Genomic DNA, 22,826 nt, shown 5'->3' on the forward strand with positions numbered 1-22,826 from the left:
CAGTTTCACTCCTGGGTCTGTATCTGAAAAAAACAAAAATGCTAATTTGAAAAGATACATGCACCCCAACATTCATAGCAGCATTATTTACAATTGCCAAGATATAGAAGCAACCTAAGTGTCCATCAACAGATGAATGGATCAAGAAGATGTGGTATAGATATATACAAGGGAACACTACTCAGACCTAAAAAAACAATGAAATTTTGCCATCTGCAGCAACATGGATGTACTTGGAGGGCATTATGCTAAGTGAAATAAGTCAGAGAAAGAGAAATACTGTATGATATCACTTATATGAGGAATCTAAAACATAAACTAACTAGTGAAAATAACAAAAAAGAAACAGGCTCACAGATCTGGAGAACAAACTAGTTGTTACCAGTAGGAAAAGGGAAGTGGTGGTGGTGGGGGCAATATAGGGGTAGGGGATTCAGAGGTACAAACAGTTAGGTATAAAATAAGCTACAAGTATGCACTGTACAACACAGGAAGTAGAGCCAATATTTGATAATAACTATAAATGGAGTACAACCTTTAAAAATTGCGAATTACTATAATATATTGTATACCTGTAACATATATAATATTGTACAGCAACTACACTTCAATAAAAGAAAAAAAATAAAGTAACTTCCCCTTACCCACCATCCCCCCAAAAAAACAACGGGTATTATCAAAGAGGCAAAAAATAACAAGTGTTGGCAAGTATGTGGAGAAAAGGGAATGCTTGTGCACTGTTGGTTGGACATAAATTGGTACAGCCAGTATGGAAAACAATATGGAGATTCCTCAAAAAATTAAAAATAGAACTACCATATGATCTAGCGATCCCGCTTCTAGGTATATATCCAAAGGAAACAAAATCACTGTATCAAAGAGATGTCTATACTCCCATGTTCAGTGCAGCATTATTCATAATAGCCAGAATATAGAAATAACCTAAGTAAGGAACTAAAAAAGTTAAACTCATAAAAGCAGAGAATAGAATGGTGGTATCTAGGGACTAAGGGGATGAGGGAAACAGGGACATGTTGATCAAAGGGTACCAAGGTTCAGTTGCAGGATGAATAGGTTCTGGAGATCTAATGTACAGCACGGTGACTATAATTAGTAATACTATATTGTGTACTTGAAATTTGTTAAGAGAGTTGATCTTGAGTGTGTCACCAAACACACACACAAAAACATAACTATATGAGGTAATGTATGTTAATTAGCTTGACTGTGGTACTCATTTTACGATGTATATTGTATATCAAAACCTCACATTGTATGCTTTAAAATATGTCATGTTTTACTTGTCAAATACACCTCAATAAAGCTGAAGAAAATATGTAAAAATCAAAATACAAAAATGGAATAGTATTCATAAAAGGAATGAGAAATTGTGATACAAGGTCAGGCAAATAAAAAACACAAATAAGTGGGTATGAAGAAGGATTATAAATCTAGAAAAGAAAACCATGGTCTGAAATAAAATGCCATAACCAAGATAAAGCCTAACAAGACAATCAAAGAGAGAATTAGTGAACTATAAAATTGTACTAATGAATTCACTTAAAATGAAACACAAAGAAAAAGATGGAGTTAAGAAAACTCGATTGAAAGGTTGTAAAATGCATCTAAGGAATTCCAAAAAAAAAAAAAGAAAAGGAAAAGAAGATAACATAGAAGAAATATTCTAAGAAATAATGGCTAAAAAGTTTCCAAAACTGAAGAATATGTATTTTTGTAATTGAAAGTACAGTATAACTAAAAATAAATTCTTTTCAACATGTATAATATTAACACTATACAAACATCAGGCTAATGAGAAATTCCTAATACTTACCAGAGATAATTTCAAAGTGACATACAAATGAAAGTCTGTTAGAATAGATAGACTGCCAACATATTTCTAGTTGGCAAAAATAAATGCCCAAACACAAGAGAATAATGTCTTCAAAGTGTTGAGAGGAAGTAACCGTGAACCTAGAATTCCAAATTGAGCTAAAATACAACCCCAGAATGAGAACAAGATAAAAAACTCTTTAGACTTCCCAAAACGAAAATGCTTACCTTCCCCAGACACTAACTGAAAAAGCACTGAAGGATATTCTGAAGATAAAATGTATGATTTTTTTCTTATAATCTTTTTTAACTTTGTTATAACTTTTAATTACAAAGAAGATGTAATAATAGAGCAAATTTAACAATCAAGTTACTTTCTTAAAAAGAGAAAAGAGAATTTAACTGGAGAATTATGTAAATGAGGACAAAAGATGAGAGCAACAGCTAATTTGAGGAAATAGGCTAATTTAACAATAGAAATTAATTCAGAGATGATCACAATAAAATTTTTAAATAAGCTTTATGCAATATATGCTAACTGCGTCATGGTCCTTCAAACTATTAATATCCTCATGCATCCTGGAGAAAAATCCTTGCCAAGATTATTTAAAGAAACTTTCCTGACTGTACATCTAATATGTAGACTGGAAGTAGAGAAAGCATCATTAAGTATCTTTATCTTTAATACCTGGCTTAGTACTCAGCAAATAGTAGGTAGCTGCTAACTTTCTGTTGAATGAATATCTGCAGAAAACAAGAAAAAGAGCAGTAACAAAAGACTAGTATCAAGTCTGCTTTGTAACTGATGCTGACTGATTAAGAAGCAAAAGAAATTATTTTAAAAAGTTATTGGGTGACTTGCAAAATGGTTGGGAGGGCTGGGAACTGGGCTCAAGGCTAAACTGCCAGAAACAAACCCCCAAATCACACCACAGAACTGGGCTGATGAGGGAGCCACTGCTGTTCCCTCCAAACCCAGCTCTCCCCGCACCCCCTACTAAAAGCTCAATGTTCCTGCCATCACTCATTTAATAAAATGGAAAACTTTGCACAGGAATGGTTGGTATGTGTTACTCACTTCAGGAATGATTTCTCTCACATAGTATACCTGGTTGGCAGAGCTCAAGTCATAGGCCGGCATCCTAGCTGCAAAGGAGGCTGGAAATTTGAATCCTGGATTCAGTGTCCAGGAGGAGATGGTCATAATGTGGGAATGTCCCCAAACATAAAAAAGCTGTTTGTGAGACAACAAGCAGTCACAGACATAACAGATGTCTACGACAATATACTTACAAAAATGGGAAAACATGCTATAAAATTCTCCACCTACAGCTATGGAGCAAGTATTGTTTAATGCCATTAAGCATTCTTCCATAGTACCATTTTTGAGTACTGACAGCATCCCATTCATTGGACGTACTGTCACGTATTTTAGCCATCCCTTTTTATTAAACATATTGGTGGTTCCCAAATTTTTGTTACAGTTGCTTACCTTTGTGAAAAACCATGATCTTCTGCTTCAGGTGAAGTGATGACTTTAGAGATATTGTTAAATGTCTTCCACCACTTCCCTTTCATTCCACACCATCTAGTTTTACCACTTGCTTACTACTGTCTCCAACTAACAAGCTTCAGAACATGCTGCCATGCTTGGAAGCTCTAACTCCTGTTCACAGGTCTCATTTCCTTCCTGTTCACTACTATAACCAGGGGTGAAGCCAACCATGGATTTCCTGGACATCTTTTATGATGTGATTTTCATCCTGTCACCATTTCAACAGTCCACTTGGACAGCCATGTGTTATGTTCTTATCTTCTGAAAGTGCTTGACCTCTGGAAACTGTAACTCCCAGTTATTCCCTTTAGGACAAAACCTCGAGGTTGTCTAGTTCTGGGTGCAGTATTGGCATAAATAAAATCAGGGGTTTTGAAGCTATTCAGATCTGGTGTTACAATATTGTATATGTAAGTTAGTTTCTTTGAGTCTCAACTTTGCTTATTTATAAAATGGAAATCACAACACTACTACACCACAGCTATGTAGGATCACAATGCTACTTACATCATAAGGTTACATTAGGGATTCAGTGAGATAACTCACACGATGTACTTAGCAGAGCACCAAGCACACAGTAAAGTATTCAAGAAATGTCAGCTATTACAACAAGGTCCTACTGTATAGCACAGGGAACTGTACTCAATATCTTGTAATAACCTATAATGGGAAAGAATATATATATATATATATATATACACACACACACACATATAAAACTGAATCACTTTGTTGTACACCTGAAACTAACACAACGTTGTAAATCAACTATACATCAATTAAAAGATATGTCAGCTATTAGCCAGATAAAATTGCCTTTTTTGTAGGTCCCTGGAAGTTTCCTATCTAATACTATTATTTCAACCCATTATTATCACTGTTAACTTCCAGAAATGAACTTTCATCAGCACTGAAACCTCTAGTCTTTTGACCATCATCATTCTCCAGGCCATCAGCCCTCTCCCATCTTCATTTCCTCTGTATCCATCCTAGACCCCAGGATCTGCTTCATATGCTCCTTCATGAAGACAGATTTCTTATCTCCCTGAAAGCAATCAATATTTGTTTTTCCCTTTGCATGCTCACAGCTTGTTCTCCTCTCGAGTTCTTCACTCAGGCTTCTATTGGAGTGGAGACTCATGAATAAATGACAGGTGTTTACATGTCTGTCCTTCCCATGATTATCTACCCTCTAGGACCAGAGCCACGGCTCACTTATCTAGCTATCCCCAGTCCCAGGGCTGAATGTCTGAGACAAGCTCAAGTTGTTTGAAATGAAATTAAACTCCTGAAGCAATGGATTTCTTTGCAAATAACTTATGCTGCTTCACGTGTACTGAGAAATAGCTGGTGATCTGTATCTTAACAGCTTCGATTTGTATCTCAAATTCAACATTACCATGTCTGGAAACTGTAACTCAACCAGAGAACAGCTGAGATTCTGTTCCTCTTTTATATTACCTTTGGTTACCTCAGATTACTTATTTGGGAAAAAATAACTCCCTTTCTCATAATCCTATGAAATATTCTTTCAGAATATCCCCTTCTTATTAAAATGTAAACAAATATACAGGTATATATACATACACACACAGGTAGATCGTCCTCAAAAGTAAAACATGAATACATTCTCAAAGTAAAAATTTAAAATTATATAGAGACCGATATGGAAAACAGCAAAAGTTTCTTCTTCACGCACTCTTAATTATATCCTCTCAATTAGGGGGGAAAAACAATGATTTGTTCTCTTTATAAAACATTTCAGTCCATTTACATACTTATATGTACATGTTTATAGATAAGATTTTTGAAACAGAAATGGTACCCTACTCTACATATTTTTGACAACTTAATTTGTTTTCATTTAATATTATGTCTAAGAGGTAATACAATGTGAGGGTACAAATAGCTCTCCTTTGTTCTTTTAAGGGTACATGGGCTCCGTAGTGTGAATGGAGCGTTGTTTCACCCTTCCTCTACTGATGGAGATTTAGACTGAGAATAACGATCACTATTACAAGTGGTGCTACAACGTTCACCCTTGCACACACCACTTCGCACACATATATGAAATATTTTCTAGGATAAATAGCTAAAGGTCCCCTCTACTTTTGAATACACCCAAATTTCTATTAATCTAAAGCACTAACTCCTTCCTGTTGTGTCCCAATGATTGCTCACAATTTTTGATTCAGAAAGGCAGAGAATAATGCCTTACATTTCCCAGAAATGTAACTATCAGCCTCAAAATCAAATTCACATCTCCCTTAAAGTGTCCCCTGCCTGTACAATAATTCACTTTCAAGTCATTCTTTGTCATTAACCCAGAACTCCTGCGTCCTCATTCTTCAGTGCTCTGCTAACCATGACCTCCCCATAAGCATAATTCTCGATAACTCTGGAAGTCTGATTAAGGAAGGCAGAACTCCTTTGGAACCCTGGGCAACAAGGGCTTATGCAAAGTCCTGATCAGGTTTTGGGAAGGACACTTCCCCCTCCCCATCCCCCCCCCAAAAAAGAATAGAGAGACATGGAACCAAATATAAAGGCAGCTGGTGTGCAGAATTTGAGGCTAAACTCAGTTTTTCTTCATTCAGTTTTCTTCATTATCTGTTACAGAATATTAAACTTTTTGCTTAAGCTATTCTTGGCAAAACTTTGCTTGCTCTTGTTTGAAGTCGGTGTGCCAGGAGATACAGAAATAGCCGAGTTGGGCTGCCAAATTCGCAAGGTGGTTCCCAGAGTGGGACACTGCACCCAGAGCTGCTTTATCAAGGAAAGAGACCGACACACTTAGCTCTCCACTTCCCTCTGCCTGCGATCAGCACAGATTTAATTAGCTGGAGGCAAGGCAGAGAGTGAAGGTGGTGACGGAAACTGTAAAGCAGATATAGTCTCTAGAAATATGTGTTTCTGTGTCAGTTGATCAGCATCATGGAACAGCGTATGATGGGTTGCATGGCTGCCTGCAGGTCTTCTGCTCCACAAGGGCAGGCTTCAAGTCCAATCAGCTTCAGTCACTACCACAATGAACACCTCTACACATGACCTGCTCACCCTGAGAACCTGCACTGTGTAATGCTTCCATGAGCTCTCATTAAGTAAGCATCTAAGAAACAAAACTGAAACATTTTGAGTCATATGTGAGAATTCTGTATCCTTACAAGAACATAGGGTGATAGGGGTAGGAAGTGAGAGGCAGAATTCAATGGTCCAAACATTTATCTTTGAAAAGATTTATAATGGCTTAAGCATAACCCCAACGATATTGGAGAAAATTGCACAGAAACATCTCCATCGAGAAGAAAGTACTTTTGATTTTAGTAGAAAAGAAGATGAATGCCACTAGTTAAAACGTCCTGGAGTTATTTGAATTTTTGATATAGTTTCTTCTAAGTTCAATGAGCTTAATTTGGAAATTAAGCTAATGAAATATGGAATGGATGAAACGTATGAAATAACATTCTGTTTTTGTCTAATGCAAATGGCAAAAACAGAAACCCCGAAACTCAAATGCATGTGCTCATATGCATATATGCACACGCGTACACACACACACAGCACATTTTACCACGCTCACCTGGCCAGTTCAGATGTTCTGATGCAAATACATTCAAGAGAAAGCCAATGGCAAAAAAAAAAAAAAGAAAAGAAAAAGAAAGTTGCCCACTGAGGAGAATCTAAGTGAAAAGAGATTTGCAGAAAGGACAAGTAGAGAGACACAGGGGACTCATCACTGCCAAGAGATTATACATTTTCAAAACAGTAGAAGAGGCTTCAAAGGAGTGCTCAGAGGGGTACAATTTATCAGTTTTTCCACAATGACTATCTCTGTAGAACTTCCCTCCAGCACTCCTCAGCTCTGTATGATAAACCTGCCTCCCCACGCAATTATGTTCCACTCACCAAGTACAGCTTGTGCGATACCATTTCCAGTGATATCACAGATGTGTGCTTTGGCATAATGGCATGGTTGCCGTCTTGAATGTAGCACATTCAATGGGGCTTTAGAAGGGGAAAGGGCAGTGTCGGATGATTAATCCCACCCCCTTCCCACTCACACTTCCAGCCCTGTGTCTAAAATGTGCCTGTTCACAGAACCAGGAAGCTCAAAAAATAATACACCTCAGTGTAAAGCCATTTCAGGCAGATGAAACCCCCTGAAAGAGACAAAGAGTCCTCCTATTAATTCTGAAGCCTTATCTGTGCATTATGCCAGCCTCGAATGCTTGAGTCCAGGAAAAAGAGAAATTCTTTGTTCAGTGCTTCAAAAGATAGGAGAAGGGGGTGAGGAAGGAGACAAGGTCGGGGCAGAAAAGAGAGGAAGGAATGTTCTTTGTACAAAGCAAGAACCTTTTCTTATCGGTCCAACCATCAGTCTTTAGTTTTCTGAACACTGTTCCTATACGGTCAAATTGTGCCAGGTACGATGTGGGCCAGAATCCGTGGTTTAGAAAGTTTTCCTGTTGCCAGGGAAACGAGATTCACATACATTAAAGTATTAGGGAAGAGGACACTGGTTTTCTGTTTCTTTCTTTATTCCCAATCTCATTCCCCCGCAAGGATTTGTGATTACTTACAAAAATATACACAAAATGAAAATGATAAAACAAATAATTGAGGAAGGAAAGCCAAAGGGAAGATACAAGTAGAAAAATAATAAAACCAAGGGTTAAGATTAAAGAAATATATAACATACTGTCCAGGCTAGAGGGGATCTATATATGTGGCTTAAAGTTTTGAGAGCCTCAAGCACAGGCAGTAAGTCACTCAAGATACTATATACAGAGCCGACGTTGACAGGGCAACCATTGCCAAACCTCACTGCCCAATGATAACACCTGGGAAGATTTTCGAAAATTCAGTAATAAACCAGAATCCCTAGGGAAGGCAAAGAGGGAGAGAATGCTGGGAATCTGCATTTTTAAAACCTCCCTGAAGTAATTACGATGCCATCAGCCCTCAGACTGGGAACCCCAGCTGTAGGGATTTAGAAACAGAAAAGAAAAAAAAATTCCTCAGGACTTCCCTGGTGGTCCAGTGGTTAAGACCCCACACTCCCAATGCATAGTGTCTGGGCGCGATCCCTGGTCAGGGAACTAGATCCCCCATGCATGCCGCAACTAAGAGTTCACATGCCACAACTAAGGAGCCGGCAAGCCGCAACTAAGGAACCCACCTGCTGCAACTAAGGAGCTGGAGAGGCACAACTAAGGAGCCCACGAGCCACAACGAAGGAGCCCGTGAGCTGCAACTAACACCCAGCACAGCCAAATAAATAAATATTGAAAAGAAAAAGAAAAAAACATCCTCCAAAAATCAGATTGCAAGAATTATGGAGGATGTAGAACTCAAGCTAAGCCTATAAGTTTGAATGGAGTTTAAAGAAGTGGAGATTCTAAGAAGACCTTCCAAGTAGAGGTAAAGGCATGAGCCAAATCACAGAGGTAGGAGGGAGCCTGACGCCATGGAGGGGACGGCACCATCCCTATACCCTGGAGTAAGTGTGAGGGGGCCCTAGGACACTATTTAATTTATTCCTTAATCCATTCAATTTAAATCAAGTCACAAAGGAATTAAAGAGGCTACATACACAACAAATAAAAAAACTTAGAGTGAAAATATATACAGTAATTATTGCTGTGTAACAAATTGAGTGGCTTAAAAATAATACACATTTATTATCTCACAGCTTCCATGGCTCAGGAATCTGAGAACAGCTTATCTGGGGCCTCTGTTCTGGTCTCACGAGGTAAGCAGGTTTGAGGTCTCGCCTGAGGTCTCACCTGAGGCTTGGAGTCTCCTGAGCTCGTGTGGCTGTGAGCAGAATTCATTTCCTTGCATCTCTACAACTCATGGTGACTTGCTTTTTCAAGGTCAGCAGGAGAATCTCTGAGGCTTCAAATCTCTGGTCTCTAGACTTTAAGGGACTTGTCTGATTAGGTCAGGCCCATCCAAGAAAATCTCCTTTTTTATTAACTCAAAGTAAACTGATTAGTCTCCCCACCTTTACCATACAACGTAACCTAATCATAATCTCAGGCTCTGCCCACACTCCAGCGAGAGGGAATTATACACCACGTGCATGTATAAGAAAGGGCTGATCTCTCGGGGTCCATCTTAGGATTCTGTCTACCACAAAGTACAAAGATGAGAGAATGGAAAACTGCAAATATGCAGGATATGAGCCAACAGAGCACTTGTATTTAAACACGTAATTCTGGTTCTGAGCTTCCTGGCAGTTGAAGTGAAAAGGAGACATGATCAGACTTCTTAGTACTCTCTGATCAGGTCCTAGTACCAACTTATAGAAGATATTTCTCATATCTGTACATAGGAATCATGAAATGACAAGCATCAAAGTAAGGTGAAAGAAATAAGATAGAGTTAGATGGAATCTGATCCAAAATAACTCTGTCAAGTAGGGGATGCATTTGCCCCTCCCCAACAACTTGCCCCCATTCCGTGGGGAATTGGTAGTGATGGGAACAGGGTTCAATGAGGTGTTTGCTCAATACCAGCTAACACGGGTTGGTGATTGGGGAACCCATAACAGAGATTAACCATAGAAAGGCACCATGAGTTTTCCAGGGGAAGTGAGGATATTGAAGTACAAACAAACAGAAGTTAGAAATCAGAGGGATCCGATGTGTGGAAGAGACTGGAGCAGAAGTTTGAGCCCTACATAGTCTCCAATGAGTCTTGCAGAAATGTGGATTTGTCTTGTGCCCTGGCGTCTGTGACCTCGCCACAGACCCTGTGGGACAGCTTTCCTCCAGGGCATCTTTCAGGTATCCTTTGATCTCAGACTGAGCTGATCAAATGCCTCTGCTTTGCTTTATATTTCTCATAATTGGTTCTATGCAATCAGCAGAGTGAACTGCGTCAACCTGTGTTCCATTCACACTCTAAAATACATGTCTAGCTGCATGAAAACTACTCTTCTTCCTTCTATCTACTAATATATTATCTCTTTTTATGACCCCCTCAATTCTACCACTTCGTGCTCAGGTCCATGTACCTGTCTCCCTTCCTTGAATGGCCTCTGCCCTCATTCACAGTCAGCATTGACTGTGTAATCACTCCTGTTTACTCACATCTGGTCTCCTACCATCTGACCACCTGGTCCATGGCAATGGCTGCTTTTAACTTCTTGCATCTTTGTTTCCATAGAGCTTATTAATTTAGATCTACAAAGTCCATAGATGGAAGAGGCCTTGGAATCCTTCAGCTCACCTTCCTTCTCAATAAAGACCATCCCATCACTGTCTGAGCACCTCAGGAGGCCAAGGAACTATTTCATATGGCCCCAGTTTCAGTCTGTGAATTTCCAGATGGTCAAAAGTTCTGCCTAACATTAGGCCACAACTGTTTCTCTTTAACTTCTACCCTAAGTAGCAGTGGAAGTTAAGTAGTATTCTCTTGAGTAAATTCAAACACCACCTTTACCCTCACATATTGCTAGTGGAAATAAAAATTTCGGCAACCACCTTGGAAAAGTATTCAGCAGTATCTAGTAGATTCCCTGTGATGCAGCAATCTCACACACATACACACTCAGATGTGTGTGTGTTTGTTCACCAAGGGATATGTGCACTAAAATATTCATAGCAGCACTATTTGTCATGGTCCCAAACTGAAAGCTATCCAAATACACCACCAACAGTAGAGAGACTATATGATGATACAGCCACACAATGGAATACTATACAGCAATGAGCATGAAAACTCTACAGTAACCACAGCAATATGGATGAATCACACAAATACAATTTGAATGAAAGAAAATTATACATACTGGTGATTCCATTTATATAAAGTACAAAAAACAGGCAAAATTAATCTATGCTACTGCAAGTTCTCATGATGATTCCCTGAGAGGTGTGATTAAAAGGGAACTTAAGGAGGGCGCTGGTGATATTCCTTGGTCTGAAAGCTGGTAGTACAGGTGTATTCACTTTGTAAAAATGTGTCAAGCTGTATACTTATGTGCACTTATCTGCATGTATATTATACCTCAAAAAAAGTTTTAAACTCCTCTTTCTCCTCCAAATCACCTGAATAAATCAAATTTCTTTAGCCATTTCTCATAGATATGGGTTGTAGAAGGGTCAAGATCCCAGTCAATTTATAAAACCGTTTAGTCTGGCAAAGCTCTGATCATTCATTTGGAATTCAATCATATTGATTGGTTTATAGTATTCTTTGAATGTCCCCTGTGAGATTAACTCCTTTTCTCCAATATGTTGTGAACCCCGTAAACACAAGTGTATTTCCCTTTTGATTTTCTAGTAGCACATATATTCAGAATCCATCGTGTGCTCAGAAAATACACTTTTCCCTCCTCTTCCTTAGCAAGTACAGATAAAACAGATCAAATTTACATGGAGTCTATTTGATTAAACAATCTAAGTATTTTCTTCCTTTTTGCCCCCAATGAAAGGCTTAATACTACTTCATCCAGTGAAGCCAATGATCTTTCTCTTCCCTCAAGTTGATCTAAGAATTGATCTTTGCCCTGATTTATGAGCCCTTTTCAGATGTTTCCATATGGTGAGGTGGGGACAATCATTAGGCAGACCCCTCTAAAATACTGATTCAGTATTTACTTCCATTCCTCTTGTCTTCATCAACCGTAAGCTGACTTCATGTCTGAACCCCTTCATTATAGTTTTTTCCTCTCAGGGAAAAAACATACTACTTTGGACACTGAGAAAGAAGCATTCTTATTCATGTAAAGTTAGTGGCATCCTCCTTCCTGATGGGCTAAGTAGAAGGTGAGATAAATGAGCCCTAGAACACAGGCCACATCTTTGATGCAAAGAAAGAATCCTGGGTTCTCAATAATGGAATGAAAATAATGCCTTTGATGTAGATAAGGCTTCTGGCTGATAACTTTTATCTTCCCAGAGCAAATACTGCCAAGGAAATCTGCAGACATTCACATCATGAATGTTGGTTTTTCTCTCTGCTTGCAAACTCATTTGCACGCTTGGCACCTGGCATGCTTGGTTGCTGCACGAGGTTTGCAGAATTTTCTTTTCCCACTTTGCACAATTTTCTCCAAGGGAATATTTATGGGCATCAGTCACTTCCCTGGACAAATGGTAAAGAGAGAGGCCAGTCTCCTAACCACGTTCATATTCCCATCACCCGTCTGCCTGTATAACCAATGGTTCAGTCTATAGAAGCACAGCTTGTCCCAGCCCAGGTGTGATAGGTAGATAAGTAGGTAGGTAGATAGATAGATAGGGAGATGGATGAGAAAGAGAGAGAGAGAGAGAGAGAGAGAGAGAAAGAGAGAAAGAGAAAGAGAGAGAGAGAGAGAGAAAGAGAAAGAGAGAAAGAGAAAGAGAGAGAGAGAGAGAAAGAGAGATGGATAACAGAGAGAGGGGAAAGAGAGAGAGATGATAGGTGATAGACAGATAAAAGAGATAGAATGAAATTATGAATCTGCAAAGATTCTTACCAAGCCCATTGAGGAGCTATTTGTAGAAAACTGCAGACACATGTCAGTTTGTAAAGACCATACAAAACAGAGAAGGAAAATCTAAGAAAGCTACTCATGCAGAAACTATTTAATCAAAGAGTAAAGACAATTACAACATCTGTTAATCTTCTGTGGAGGTTATAATTAAATGCTTTGGAGAAACACCCTTTCAAGGGTGATCCTTCAACATCTGTTGTGAAGACACACGGCACTGTGCAGGGATGGGTCACTTCAGCACTTTGGGAAAACAGGACTTCCGGAGATCTCAGACGCTGCAAGGGTCCTCGTGCTCACAGCCCAGACCTGCACCCACTGTCCTGGGGGAGGGGCTTTTCTCCTTAGTGCTGTGCATGACAGCACTAAGTCTGTGTTGTGAGTCAGACCGAAGTCAGTGTGTGTTAAGGAAAAACAGGATCACGGGGCCAGCAACGGCCTTGTGACTATCTGATCCCCACCTTTCACTCTGCAGATGGGGCCACTTGATCCCATGTCATATAGCTTGCTCGTGGAAGAATTTTACAAGCAGGGCTGTTCAGCTCTCCATCCGGATTTCACTCCACTCCACCATTCTGCTTGCTCTTTTGGTCTCTCCCTTACTTTGGCTTGAAATCTGGATGTGTCCTTTGTTTAACGGGATCAGCATTAGAATGAGGCCCTAGGGTATCTGAAGTTTATGGAGAGGTAGAGAACTGAAATGATTCCCTTCTCCAGTGCCTGGTCCATCGTCAGTGAGAAGCACTGACCACCACCACTTCTCCACTCGGCTTTCTGAGGAGTAGGAAGCAGAGAAGAGGTAAATTAAGATAAAGGAGGCAAAGAACCAAAAAAAGAGGATGAGCAAAGACAGGGACAGATGAGAAGAGAGACGACTGAGAGAGAAAAGGACAGAAATAAGGTGGGGTAAAGAGAGAGAGAGATGGAGAAGAGGAAGGGGGTGGGAGAAGCTAGGGAAGGTGGTCCAGGGGTGCAGGAAAAAGGCATCAAATCAAGACCCCACCAAAAGGAGCTGAACACACTTTATACCCACCCAACTTCATAACCTGGTTCCACTGTACTTCAAATAAGCAGTTCTATGCATGCAAAAGACCACGGGATTTGGCAGTTTTGCCAAACAAAATGCAGAGATGATAAAGCCGGGGGGATCACATAAACAGACACAAGGTATTGAGCAATGAAAAATATGTCCCTAAGGGGAGAACATAATAAATGTATTCATGGTCCAGGAGGGGTAGGGGTGGGCAGCCTCCTTGCTAGCTGTCTTGGGCTACAAATACCTGTACGTGCCAAAATGCCGAGTAAGTGGGGTTCTTGACATTTGACATCGGGATTAAACCACAAGTCCCTATGACCAGACACATGGGGCTGACATTAGCCCTCTCATTTCCCTTCAGCAATCACCTGCGTACAAGGACCCATAATGTCTTCAACGATACGGAGCCAATAGTGACAGTAACAGTCACCACGTACTGCAAGTCTAATTTTGTGCGGCCACTCTTCGTACTTTATCTCATTTAATCCTCATAATGATAAGGAGGTAATATAATCTAACTATCTGGGTCAAAGTCTTACTATGCAATTTGGAACAAATTAACCTCTCAGTACCTTGGTTTTGTCATCTATGAAATAGAATTGATAGGAATATTTATCTCAGAGGGCTATTTTGAGGATTAAATGAGACAATATAAATGGAAAGCATGACAGGGCCAGACACATTGCAAGCACTTATAAATATATATCAGGTGAAATCATTGTTGATATTACTACATTTTATGGATGAGGAAACCAAGCTCAAGGAAATTAAATAACTCTCCCAAAGTTGATGGAGATCAGGACAGAGGCTGGAACCCAGATCTATCTAAGGGGTAAATGTCACATGTGCACGAACTGTGGCTATTTGTTTTCTGTTACTCTATCTGTACTAACTGACTCCAAAAATCCTGGTCTTGGCTTCCCTGGTGGCGCAGTGGTTGAGAGTCCGTCTGCCGATGCAGGGGACACGGGTTCGTGCCCCGGTCCGGGAAGATCCCACATGCCGCGGAGCGGCTGGGCCCGTGAGCCGTGGCCACTGAGCCTGAGCGTCCGGAGCCTGTGCTCCACAATGGGAGAGGCCACAGCAGTGAGAGGCCCACGTACCGCAAAAAAAAAAAAATCCTGGTCTTTCTGGTGTATAATGCAGTCTCTCAGGGAAAGGGTATCCAGAAAACTACCAGCTCAAGCTGGGAAACATAAAGGGGCACATTACTCAACGCAAGACATCTTCCTCTTCCCATTCCCTTGCCCTCATCAACGAGGGAAGAAAATAAATCCTGTCCATCCTCTTCTTCATTTACTCTCACACCCTCACACATATAGAGCCCCCACTGACAAATGCCATGAGTATTGATACCTACACGACTGGAACTAAACAGGCACCCCCTCAATCATTAAAAGTTCGGTAAAACGAAATGTCTTGCCTTTGTTCCCTGTGTCCACAGGAATGTCGAATGCCATGAGATTTGAATGTCATCAGTTGAGTTGTAAAAAGGAATGTTTTCAGAAGTGTAAGAATGGAGAGGAGAAAGCACTAAAGTCTGAACATTTGCTTATATCTGTCCATTCACCAAATATTTGTTGTTCACCTACCATTGACCAGCCACTGTTCTAGGTGTTCAGGCTACAATATTAAACAAGATAGACACAGGTACTGCCCCTATGCAACTAAAGCCTAGACAGGGAGACGTTCTGAATCCAATAGTTGACCATATATTTAATTACACTAGTGATACGTGCTATGCAAAGCAAGTACCTGAAGCTATCCGAGTCTATAACAAGTAAGGAAAGCTCTCCTGAGGAAGGAACATTCAGGCTGAGCAGGAATTGTCCCAGTGAGGTTGCAGGGGGAGGGGGAGCCTTCCTAAGGAGAGATTTTGGTGAGTAGGAGAAGCTGAAAACAGGCCAGTGAGTAGGAAGAGAAGAGCTCTGTGCTAACCCACCAAATGACTCTAGAAAAGTCAGCTCAAGTCCCCACAACTCTTTCCTTCACGGCAACATAGCATGACGGAGCACTTAATAATGCTCTCCAGCTCTCACGATTCCTCTAGATTCTCGTTTCCTGTGTCTGAATCGAGGGTATACCACAGAGTGAGATTCTGGTCCAGGTGCAGGGAATAGAAAACCCATTTTGTTGAGAGTGGGGCTCACTCAAATGTAGGAAACAAGTATAAACTGTCCCTAGGATAGGGGAACTATCATGTTTTTCCTCCATATTCAACAGCCAATATTAATTTCCCCAAAAGGCTCAGAGTCCAGGGCTCCAACTCCAAAAGAAAGGTCATGTACAGATTTTATGACTTGGCATCCAAAGTCCTGGTTTGCTGGATGGGCTGAATTCTCCAATTTTCCCTAACAATGAAAATAAAAAGTTAAGACTTCTAATTTCTCCAGATTTAAAAAAATACAATGCACTTTAAAAAGATTACTTTGGTAGTTTTACTGCTATTAATCAGGTATCCTAAAAACAATGGCTTCTTTCACAAGGTACCTATTGCCATTGGTCTGTATGTGAAATTTTATTCAGTTTAATAAGGCCCTCTACTGGCAATCTCCAAAAACACAATCTCTTTCAAATTATTTTCTAGTAAACTCTTAACTACTCCCAATAATAAAGTATCTCACATTCCTGATCATGCAAATCTGGGCTGAAAACATGAGAAGAAAATGAGAAAGGGAAGAAATTCTCTTCAAGTGTCATTTCAAGTGGGCCATTCATTTACCTATTCATAAAATAACATTACATGAAGCATCATTTGCTCTCCTCTAATGAAGCTATTCTAGATGTTAAAGGTACTCAAAAACAAAGACTATTTCTTACACTAAAATCTATGGAGTATTCATGGAACCATAACACTAAACTATGAATGTTATTTACAAACTACAATAAAAACAGATCGTTTCTGTCCATTTACCCACAGATGAGTAATTGACTATAATTAGAATAAAAGAAATGTTGAAGACAGGCCTTTTAAATTGCTTCTGACATCTCACAATTAATAATTAACTTCTCCTACATGACAACCGACCAAACAAAAACACAAAAAACAGTATACTGTGACTTAAGAATTTATCCATATAAGAAGAATGTTTGAAAAGTAAGTTATCTTTGACACATTTGTCAAATGGCTGTTGGAAAATTTAACTATAGATTCCTAGAAAACCAAGTCAGTGTTCAAAATTAATAACTTTAGGGGGAAAATATATATATATATACATATATATATATATTTTTTTTTGGCGGTACACGGGCCTTTCACTGTTGTGGCCTCTCCCGTTGCGGAGCACGGGCTCCGGACGCGCAGGCTCAGCGGCCATGGCTCACGGGCCCAGCCGCTCGGTGGCACGTGGAATCTTCCCAGACCAGGGCACGAACCCGTGGTCCCCTGCATCAGCAGGCGGACTCTCAACCACTGCGCCACCAAAGAAGCCCAGGAAAAATATTTTTAAGAGAAAGGAAATACAAGAATAAATTATTTGACTCAACAGTAAATGTTATTTACAATCATGATAAAAATAAGCACTGAATGGACATTTAATCAAAATTGTGATATAATTCCACTGGAGAACAGGAAGAGTGTAGGAGGTGTAAGAAATATATATTGTAATCTATAATAATACAAGGTAAATACTTTGACATTATAACTAGATGTAAAAAACATTATTTAAAAATAGTACAGAAAAAGCAGCTAAAAGACTGTCAGATATGTATATCTTCATATATACATGCACTGTTTATATATGTGTAAGCATTTTAGAACTACCAATTAATATATGTCAAGTGACATATGTAAATATATATGATATATAGTTATTATTTATAGAGACATTTTAATGCTATTTGGTTTTCTAAATTATGAGCATGTATTACTTTGATTTGTTTGTTTCTAAAAACAGATCCGCACTGGCAATGGGACCCACTTAGGACGTATCTTTTGGATTGGCTTGGATCAGTGTTCTATGTTTCCAGATTCAATTTGTCAAATGAAGCAAGGTCCCTTCATGGAACAGTTTGTCAGACACACATCTTGACAGTCACACTTGTTCCCACGTTTCAGAACTAACAGCTCGTCTTTCAACATCATAATATGTATATGCCATATCATTATCCAAGCTTATGCTCCAGTGGGTTTGGGTTTGGGACTTTCTTCTTGAACTCAGCCCATCGGGTTCTTATAGAGCATCCAAATTCTACTCAAAGGAATCACTAATCCAGAAAGTTTATTTCTAAGAGGAGAGATCTGGTTTCTTGCCCTGAAAATACCACATTAATTTATGTAACTACTGGGAAGTACCTTGTGTAATTGAGGCTTCCAAAAGGACACGACACACTTCATTAGACAAGTATGTACTGTGGGCACAGTAAATGTTGTGGGTAATGTTCTATGTATCCAAGAGATTTATTATTTCATCTATAAAGCAAGCACAATTGGGAATCTAAAATTCCAAAGGCATTAAACTTTGTAGAATTAGAGAAGTAGAGAAAAATAAGGCTATAATGTATCTTGTGTTTAACTGGTTCTATGACTTGCCAGTGTTCAACGTCAACCATTCTGGCTGTTTAAACCCACTATCACAAAATACTACCACTTCCCTTGGTAAGCTTTTCCAGAAACCAACCAAATGGCCACCATTACTTCCAATTTTTTTTTTAATCTAAATCCCCTGAATTATACTCTTGACCAAGCTGAACTCAGCCTACCCACGCATACACCGAGAGTGCAAATAATTTTGATGTTGAGACATAAACTCGGCCCAACCTGCAAGGGGATTCTTGTCTGAGACTCAGAGAAAAACAAAAATACCAAAGGGCTGGGCATGGGCTTTGACCCTTCTGCAAGACTAGAAAATGTGAACCACCACTTCAGTCGGCTGGTACCTTGAAGTGTTTATCTGATTTGCTGCTCTCCAGTACCATCAGTCCAGGGGAAGACAAGAAAAATCAAAGTTCCACCATAAGAAAAGCTCATGAGAAAGACTGCCTTCCACGTGTCCAGAGAGCCGTACAATGAAAGGTTAAGAGTATGGGCTCAGGGTTCAAATCCTGCCTCTGCCTCTTTTACTGTCCATGTGACCTTTGCACATTACCTCACCTTTCTGAACCTCAGTATCCTTGCCTGGAAAATGAGTATAATGATCATAATGAGACAGCACCTGTGAAGTGTTTAGAAATGTGCCTGGTATACAGGCATCACTCAGTAGTGATTATGGGGAAGAAAATTTAAACCTTCTCTTAGAGTACCCATCAAGCACACATTCATACATTTTTTTTTCCATCATTTGTTTGTTGGGAATTCACTCTGTGCCAGGTGCCTAGCTAGGCATGAGATTACAAATTTGGCAAAAGGGCCTGGGGGATAAATTGGATGGATAGGGAGGTGCTACAGGCAAGAGTGTAAAGATATTGAGGTGCTAAAGAACATACAAACCCAGCATGTTTAGGTAACAGAAAGCAGCTCCTAGTAGCTAAGACAGGAATTCCCACCCGAATCATCTGAGGAACTTTTTAACTATTCCTGTGTCTGAATCACACCTTGGAAATGCCCATTCATTAGGTCTGGGGTAGGACATGGGCACTGGTAAGGCGATAGCGATGATAACAGCTAATACTCATCAGTACTTAAATCTCTGCCTGTTTTAGCTATATTGATGTATAGCTAAGTGTTTAGCTAAGGGTTTTAGCTATATTAATGTATTTAATTCTCCCCATACTCCCACAAGGTAGGCACTCTTACTAGCCACATTTTAAAGATGAAAAGCTGAAACAGAAAAGTCAAGTGAATTAACCAAGATCATAAAGCCGGCCAGGGATGAAAGCAGGACTTGAGCCTGGGCAGTCTGGTTCCAGAACCCAAGTCCTCAATCGCTCCACCATGCTGCCCCTCAAGCCTTGATGGAAGATATAGATGGACTGTCATGCTAGGAACCTCCAGGGCAGACACATAGTACATGCGAGGGAGTGGCGAGAAATGAGGCATGGGAGGTTGGCGGCGTCACATCAGGAATAGCCCTTGTTTGCATACCGGGGAGTCTGGCGCTGAGAGCTTTCAACCAGAGTGAAGAAGAATTTCAAGCCACTCAGCACATTTACATGATGTTTTTGCCAGCCACGTGCAGAGGCATGGGTGTTTGATGCAGGAAAGGGGATACTTAAGCAATTCACTACTTTACTTATTTGCTATTACACGTTGAACTACCATACTACTATACTCTGTACTAGGTGCCGTGGATATAGGAAGTGTTGAAATATAGCCCTGGCTTTTGATGGAAAGAGGTTCTTAACTAGGTAGCATAGAGCTTCAAATCCCACAGCAAAAATCAGCACAGGATACCATGAGGCTCCAAAGAAGAAAATCATCACTTCAACTTGAAGAATCCACAGAGGCATCCCATAGGCAGGGGTGTCAGGGGCAAGGAAGGCTCCAGGGAAAAAGAGGAATGCAGGGTGTTAGTGGAATCTAGTTGAATGTTAGCACTGGAGGTCCAGGCTGCAGTGGGAGAATGAGGGTGAGGGGTAAGAATCCATGAGAAAGTAACGTTTCCACAGGCAAGAGGAGCCCCAAAGAAGGGGAAGACAAGCAACGTGTGGTCAATAAAAGAAGTCTGAGACTTGGAAGTAAAGCAGAAACAGAAAATGTCAGAGCTGGGAACCACCTTCGGTCTCTCAACCTGCACCTGATGCAAAGTACCTTCTGTACTATTCCACTGCCTGAAATGCCCGGCTTGCCTTTAGGTCATCAACTGTCAAATAAACACAGACTGCTCTTTGGTTCTCTAGCCAAAATAATGAGGAACAGAGTTGTTAAGAAACATACCCAGAGCCAAAGACAAAACAGGAATGTTCTCTCTTTACCAGACCACCTTCATCTATACACTTTCACACAGCCCAGCTCCTGCAAGAAGGCTAGGAACCACACGTGGGTCCTATTTCTTCTACAACCTGGAAGAACTGAAATGTGAAATGCATGCCGGGACAAGCACGGGAGGCTGGGTTTCTAGTTGGAGCTCTGCCACGGTCTTCCTGGGTGACTTTGGACCAATCATTTCCCCTCCTCATGCCTCAGGTTTTCTTCTGCAAAAGATAAGCTTTGAATAATGGTTTGGAAACTGTTTTAGTAGCACGTCCCTTTCTTTAAGTAAAAATTCACAGAAAGCATTGAGCTTTAATACATAAAACATATCCAGTGCTAACTAGTATATATAGGATGGATAAACAACAAGTTCCTACTGTATAGCACAGGGAACTATATTCAATATCCTGTGATAAACCATAATGGAAAAGAATATATATATATATGTATAACTGAGTCACTTTGCTGTACAGCAGAAATTAATACAACATTGTAAATCAACTATACTTCAATAAAATTTTTTAAAAAATCATACGCAAGAGAGTGTGCTCTGATGGAAAAATCTGGAGCTGACAAACACGCAGAAGGAGGCTGCCCACCTTAGAACTCCATGGAAAAGAGTCGAATATTTTAGGAGTTTTCAGGCAGTGGCTTCTTACAATTCTCTGAGACCAGAGAAAAAGGGAAAGGCAGGGAAGGCTGTCCCTGCTCTTGTGGGCTGCTGACAGAGCCACTGAATGGAGGAACAGCTGGGTCTCCTGTACGGAGTCACGGGGCTCACGTGCAGGACGTAACAGACTAACAGCCGCTTGTCAATCCGTGCAGCAGGGCTGTCAGGACTGGATGGCAGGCATCAGCCAGGTTGCGCTACTAATTACAAGGGGCTGAATTCACTGCAGGCACTCAGGTGCAAACCCAGCAGTGAGAAGCATGCAGCAGAAAGACAAATCCACGTGGCTCTGACGCAGAACTTCCAGGTGGCCCAGGGCAACCGTGATGAGAGGGGGCCCAGGTTCAGGCTGGCGGCACACAGATCCCACCCTTCCCACTCCCCGAAGAATATTTGGAGAGTTTGAAAGAGTTGGGAGGAAAGTGAAAGTGAGGTTGTGGATCTCACGTCCCCACCGAGCTGAGTGTCAAAGTTGAACTTTTTCAGCAGTACCTGCGTTCAGGTTCCCAGAAGACAAGTCAGAACAGCAAACATTTCTCCAGGTACTTAAAGGGAAGAAATCCAGATAGAAACGGTTTCCATTTCAAAACATTTGTCTAATACTTTCGAACTCCCTGAGAATGAATGAGCTTATGAGTGTGCGTGCGTTTGGGGGGAGGGTGTAGGCAAGAAGGGAAGGAGACAGTGAACGACACGCACATATTAGAAATCTGTAAACCACAGGAACGATGAGAGATGAAAATCAAGAGTGGGTTTTCCCTTCCAGCACACTGGTTGATTAAAAATTAGTCTTTACAGTTTTCTATTAAAATTCCTAGGTCAACCTAATAGTTTCTGTATGGTTGGTGGCTTTTTATTTAAAAAAATAAAGAAAAGAAAATTGCCAACCTCCCTGCAGAGGCAAATTAAGATCAGGAATCCAGTACCCTGTTATCTATGTGCTGAGTCCTCTGCACCTACCCCTTCAACCTCAGCGCACTGTAATTACTACTTGAAACAAATGCATACTTGTGGCAGTGACAGAGCCCGGAGAAATACGTACACATCACCATCTCACTTTAAAAGCAAAGCAAGCTGTATAAATACGAAAAACTGTTACAAGAGTTTTTAAAATTCCAACAGTCTTACTTGTCAGCTCTGCAGTCAACACATCTCACAGTCCTGGAGACAAACACAGGAACTGCAACAACTCTCTCCAGCTAAACATTTCCTCCCGGGTTGATCCTCTGTTTATTTGTGAAGCATGAAAAGGCCGGGCTCACAGAACACGCGCAGTTTCTCTGAACAGCCGAAGCGGCAGCAAAAGTTCCTGCCGCGAATTCAGAGCAAGTTTGCGGAGATCCGCTGCTCCCAGGGCTGCGGCTCCGTGGTTGCTCGGAGCTTGTAAATATAAGCTCC

General features: G+C 40.5%; 1 protein-coding gene across 1 annotated transcript in view; it reads right to left on the bottom strand.

Annotated features, from left to right (window-relative positions):
• Positions 1-22,759, bottom strand: part of NCKAP5 (NCK associated protein 5) — a 971,312-nt gene extending 948,553 nt beyond the window's left edge. Inside the window, exon 1 of the mRNA XM_082840997.1 lies at positions 22,557-22,759. The gene's annotated coding sequence lies outside the window, so the exon portion shown is untranslated. The remainder of the gene's footprint in view (positions 1-22,556) is intronic.
• Positions 22,760-22,826: the final 67 nt, after the last annotated feature.

Source organism: Leucopleurus acutus, assembly GCF_964270905.1.
Source record: "Leucopleurus acutus genome assembly, chromosome: 6".
NCBI lineage: Eukaryota > Metazoa > Chordata > Mammalia > Artiodactyla > Delphinidae > Leucopleurus > Leucopleurus acutus.